Here is a 6,000-nt window from a genome sequence, read left to right as displayed (position 1 = left end):
GAAGGTGGATGGGCTAGACAGACCTGAGCCTTCTGCATTCGTCTTTCTCCATGCTGGATGCTTCCTGCCCTTGGACATCAAACTTCAAGTTTTTCAGATTTTGCACTCTTGGACTTATACCATTGGTTCGCCAGGGGCCCTCAGACCTTCAACCACATACTGAAGGCTAGACTGTCGGCTTCTCTATTTTTGAGATTTTGGGACTCAGACTGGCTTCCTTGTTTTTCAGCTTGCAGACAGCCTACTGTGAGATTTCACCTTGTGATTGTGTGAGTCAATACTCTTTACTAAACTCCCCTTTATATATACACCTATCCTATTAGTTATGTCCCTCTAGAGAAACCTAACTGATACAAGTACTTATTACACAGCAGAATTTGTCTTAGACAATGCGAATACAGCAGTCAGTATATCAGACAAAAACCTCTGCCCTCATGGAGTTTAAAGGGTAGTGGGAAGACAGACAAGAAAGCAAGAAGTAAAATCCTGTTGTGACAGATGGTCTGAGTCACAGGAAACATAAGGAAGGAAAGAGAATGAGAAAGACCGGTGTGTTTGGAGGTTGTACGTTTCAAAATGTTCTTCAGGGAAGGCCTCTGTGAAAAATTAGTTCTCTACTAAAGACTCAAGAAAGTGAAGGCATGTGCCACATGGAAATATGCAGAAGAGTATGGCAGGATGAAGAAATGAGTAGTCCAAAGGCAATGAGGAGGAAAAAGCTAGGAAATGCAAATAGCTGGAGCCTGCTGAGCAAGGGCAAGTGCAGCAGAAGATGAGGCCAGGCAGGCAACTGGGCACCATGCTGGGATGACCTTAGGTTCTAACCCTGATTGAGATGAGAAGCCATGGACACTTTAAGCAGAGTGACATGCTCTGTATTACGTTTGAACCACATTACTCTGACAGCTGGGTTGAGGCCATACTGAGGCAGAGCAAAAGTAGCCTAAAGGAGCACTTCTCACTCCTCATAAAGTGCATTATTATGTATTCAATTTTACATTCATTGATTTAGTATCATCTCTCTCATCTGTTGAAATGTATTCACCATGAGGACCAGAACAAAGTCACTTTGTTTACAATATCTCTTTTCCCAACAGGTGTTGAGCCTGGGTTTTTGGACACATAGTAGGTACTGAATAAGTAATTGCTGTTGAAAATATTAAACAATCCTATGATGCATTATTTCCACCTTAGAAATAGATAAACTGCATTTCTGGGAAGTTAGATTGCCCAGGAAAGTGGGATAATGGGAATTGAATTCTTTTCCATTTCCAAAGTCAAATGTTTTAAATAAATACAATATTCTGTTAATAGTTTATATATTTTTCTATAAAGATTGCAATCAATACTTGAGTTATAAATTAACGGAACACATTAAAATCAAGTAACTCTTTTTGACTGCCATTTTAACTAGGAAGATTCACACTTCTTATCATAGCTTAACATTGCATTTCCCAATATTATTCATGGAGTGTTAGTCCATTATATGAACTACATATATATGGAAGACAAGGAAAAAAAAAGAAAAAACAATCTTCCCTCTTCCTTTCACAATGATGGAATACGTTTCAAAAACAACTGTGGTTTTTGTTTATGGCAGCATGAAGATCTCTAGGGATTTGAATCTTTACAGTATATCTTGGACTCAGCGAAGGTAGAATAGAATCACATTTCCAGGAGGTTACCTAATATCATAAAAGGCTTTTGCTAAATCTCAAGTGATCTGCAGTAACATTTTACTGCTCCGTTGCTATAACTTTCCACATGTAAGTGTATATAAGCTGTTTGAGAGTCTTCAAAAGTGAACTTCAATGGACAATACATCATTAGTATACCTTTCCCATTAAAAGAAAAAAATGGTTAACGTATTTCACCAATGATGCTCAAAATTCTGAGATTTTTTTTTCTATTTTAAAAAATGTCATTCCAAACTAGGTTAAATTAATCTGTTTTTTAAAAGTAATTTTAAACACAAAATCTTTCAATAATATGTTTGTCTGTCTAAAGCAAAACATTAGTTGAGCAGTCTTTTAAATGGAAAAATGGAAAGATGTGATAACATGAATTCCAGGAATTTCTCATAAAAATGATATAATCTTATACAGAATATTCATGTGTTCCTATGTTTCAAATATGTGTATTGAAGGAGGAAAATAGTAGGAATGGTGGAAAGAAATGCTTTCTACTAACATCAAAGATTTCTTCTTCAGAGTCTTGAAGCTACCACAAATACAAGCTAACCTCAAACTAAGAAATTAACCTATATGATACAGTCTGCCTTGTGAGCAATGAAATAATGCAGTTTTGTTATGATGTTTCTTTAATTTAGAACATTAGTTACCAGTCAGATACAAGTTTCAGGGAAATAATATGCAGTAAGAATTTTTTATAATTTATTTTCTTTATCTTCTGTTCAAGAACATGTTAGTAACTGTAAATAAGACCCTGATAATACAAATTTCATTTTAGGAAACCTTATTTTCCCCCTATAACACACTGAAGCTCTGTAATATACAAGCTAGTCAATTTTGGCAATTCAACTCACTATAAATTGAACTAACAATTAAACTAATCTAGATATTTATCATTTTATGGCAAACATTCAGATAGCTAATTGCATATTTCAAATTAAATTTATGTTTTCTCTGAACACGCTTTTAGGTTTATTTTAAAGTTTATAAAGTGGTCATTTCAGACTTCTGGAGTTTATTTTTCCTGTTTAAAAATTAGTCAGAATAAATGAAGCATACAGTAGGAATTCTCCTGGAAACATATAGTTCAAAGAAATTTCTGGAGACGTCGTTGTAGCCCTGCAGAGCCTTTCTTTGTTGCCTACAAGGTTTCCCCCAATTAAATATTCTATCAGTGCTGTGGGCCTACCAGTATTTTTATAGCTTCTGATATCCGGGATCTGGTATCTGCTTCTGTCATAGTTCTATTTATTTCTTCTGTATGCCTTGCCACTTAGGAAGAAAACATATTTTATGAAAAATACTTTTCTTCTACCCTTGGGAGCCCCAGAGAAAGAAGCACAAGGTTGGGATGGCCTGTAACACATTGTTTATGGCAGTATCCACAAGCAACATTTTGTATGTCTACATATGGTACAAGTCTTATTTTAATTCAGCCCTTGGGACTTCAATCCAATAATGCTGCCAAAACATACTCTTCTAAGTTCAGTGATAATAGAGTCTGAGGACAGCACACTTCCAAGCTTTCCAGCTTATAGATGGCTTAATTTTTGTATATATTTTATACATATGCATAGTAAAATATATGTAAGTAGTATTTGTTACTTTATTCTATGCTTAAGCCTGAACTCTGATGTGGTAAGTTAATGTCTGTTTACTTTTACTAATAGAATTATGTCTTAACTATTTTGGTGTGTTTTTCTTTTGTTTACAGTGCAACCAAATACAAGTGACATCTGTTAGGTGCTTGAACTTTCTCAAACACAGGTACACATTTTTTTTTTGTAACTCAAATGCTTTTTTTACAAAGTGAAATATGGAATGTCCAAACACGTTGTAATGTCCCCTCAGAACTGTTGCTTTTTCTGGATCTGTTTCAGGGTTTTGGGCCCAACCATAGAAAGGTGTCCACTGATTTTACAAGCCAAGCCTGACATATGTTTTTTTACAGAACTCTAGAATGGAGTAAAGAAAATTGTTCATATTTAGGTCACAACAATGCCTTGGGGAAGAACAAGTGTGCTCACTAAGTCTGTATTACACTTAATGCTCTGACCTCTGTGTCAAGGCTTTATTTTGTGTTTTTTTCTAGATTAGAGTGTTAATTATTACTACAAGTATATCATATATTTGTCTTTAAACCTTGAATGATTGTGAGCAGAGAAGCAGCCTGGGTTAACATAGCTCCCGTTAAAATGCAAACTATGTACAGGGTTTGTTTTTTTCTTCTCACTGCCATGTAATCAAAAGGAAGGACAGCAAAACCACTACAAATGGCTTTGCAGTATTTTTTCCATGATGCCTTTAGTTTATTTCTGGCCTTAAGCTAGGTCAACAGTCACTTAAAATCATATTCCCCAAACTTGTCACTTCTTATTAAAAGCCTAAATAAGCCAGATGAAACAAAGATTGTTTTTATTTACAAAACATTTAGCTTCTCAATCCAAATCTAATAGTATTGAAACATTTTAATTCAAATATATTGGATGTAATTTTATTGCAAACTAACACAATTATTCATATAGATCAAATAAGACAGTATTTAAACAGAGCCATATCTATAGACTGAGTAATGGCAAATCCAATATTCTTTGCTTTATAGTTACAGCCTAAAATAGGTTATCTAGGCATTTCCCATTAATGTCAGTAATTCATTTCTGAAAATCAGAAGTTCTGTTTGAAAATAACTACTGGAGGTCCATTTCATATTGTATTAATGGGAGAAATTATAATGCATTGCGTGCCAACCTCTAATCTTCAACCAATTATCTAATATGAGTATGTGTAAGTAACAAAGTACCACGTTAGAACATTAAATGTTTTAAAACATTAATTCCTGATGACCAAAAGAATAATATGTGCTGTTTAAAAGAAGCAGTAGGTGCAGTACACTGTGTGGTTTGCACTCCTTACCATAAGCATTTAGTTTTGATAAGGCATGTCAAATGCAATATAATAAACATTTAGAAACAAAACGCAGTTATACAAAATATAATGAAATTATCTAAAAATATAGAATGACAAATGAAAACTAGGGGATTGTTCTGATTATCTCTTAATGCCTAATATTATTAACACTTACAGTTCTGTGGGTTGACTGGACTCTGCAGGATCCTTCTAGCTTAGGGTTTTTCATGTGGTGACAGATGGAAGCTGGCATTGTAGTTATCTAAAGGTGCAGCTGGATTGGATGTCCAAGATTGTTCATGCACACAGCTGGCAGTTAATACTAGCTGTTGCCCAGGACCTGGAGCCGTCAAGCAGAGCACCTACACCTGATCTTCTCATGGTATTGCGACTAACTTCATATAGGAAACATTCCAAGAAAAAGCATTTCAAGACGTCCAAGCAGAATCTGCAAGCCTTCTTATTTAGCTTCAGAAGTCCCAGAACATTATTTCTGTTTCATTCTCTTAGTGACAAGTTTATTTTAAGATCAGCTCAGATTTAAAGAGAAGGAGATTTAGATTCTACCTCTTGGTGTCAGATGCAGCATAAGCATGTGCATATAAGGAAAGAAAATAATTTATAGTGAGCATATTTGAAGATTGTCCACCACAGAAATTATCAAACTACAACTTCCAGGCAAAATCTATCTTACCATCTGGGTTTTTAAATACAGCTTTATCGTAACAGTGCCACACTCATTAGTTTACATATTGTCTATGTCTGTGTTCACTATATAAGGGCAGAGTTGAGTAATTGTGACAGAGAACATATGTCCCACAAAGTCTAAGGTACTATTAGGCAAAGGTTGCTGAACACTTCTTTAACAGCAATTTTCTGGAGCAAACGGTTATTAGCTGAGTAGGGACTTGAGGCTTTAAGAAAAGTTCAGAAATAAGGTGAGAAAGAGAAGGAGATCAGTGTCACTGGGTGTGAAAGATGATGGTGTGGATGAGCCAAGTGAAAAAGGGAGAGTTTTAGGTAAACTATTAAGACTCAGAGCTTCTACCTTAGATTTTTCATTGTTTTGGTGTTCCTATTGACATTCCTAAGCAAAAAAATCTTAAAATATTTTTAGTGGGTTTAACAAAGTCTTTTGAATATTAAAACCAATGCAAAATACAGCTTTACTCACGTTCTTATTTGTGTGTGTGTGTGTGTGTGTGTTTGGAATTATGTGAATGGTGTGTTATAAAGGACATCAGACCATTTTAAAAGGAAGGACACTCATGATACATTCAAGGACAATGCTTATTGTTGCATAATCCACATTTCTTCAAGCTAATGGTGTCTTGTGTTTTGATTGATTGCTCTTTTAGGTTTTTTACACTATGGTCTTTTTCACACTAGGTGATACTTAAAG

Source organism: Mandrillus leucophaeus, unplaced genomic scaffold (genome assembly GCF_000951045.1).
Source record: "Mandrillus leucophaeus isolate KB7577 unplaced genomic scaffold, Mleu.le_1.0 Scaffold50, whole genome shotgun sequence".
In the NCBI taxonomy this organism is placed as follows: domain Eukaryota; kingdom Metazoa; phylum Chordata; class Mammalia; order Primates; family Cercopithecidae; genus Mandrillus; species Mandrillus leucophaeus.
The sequence above is the reverse complement of the archived record's forward strand: the minus strand, read 5'-3'. Positions refer to the sequence as shown.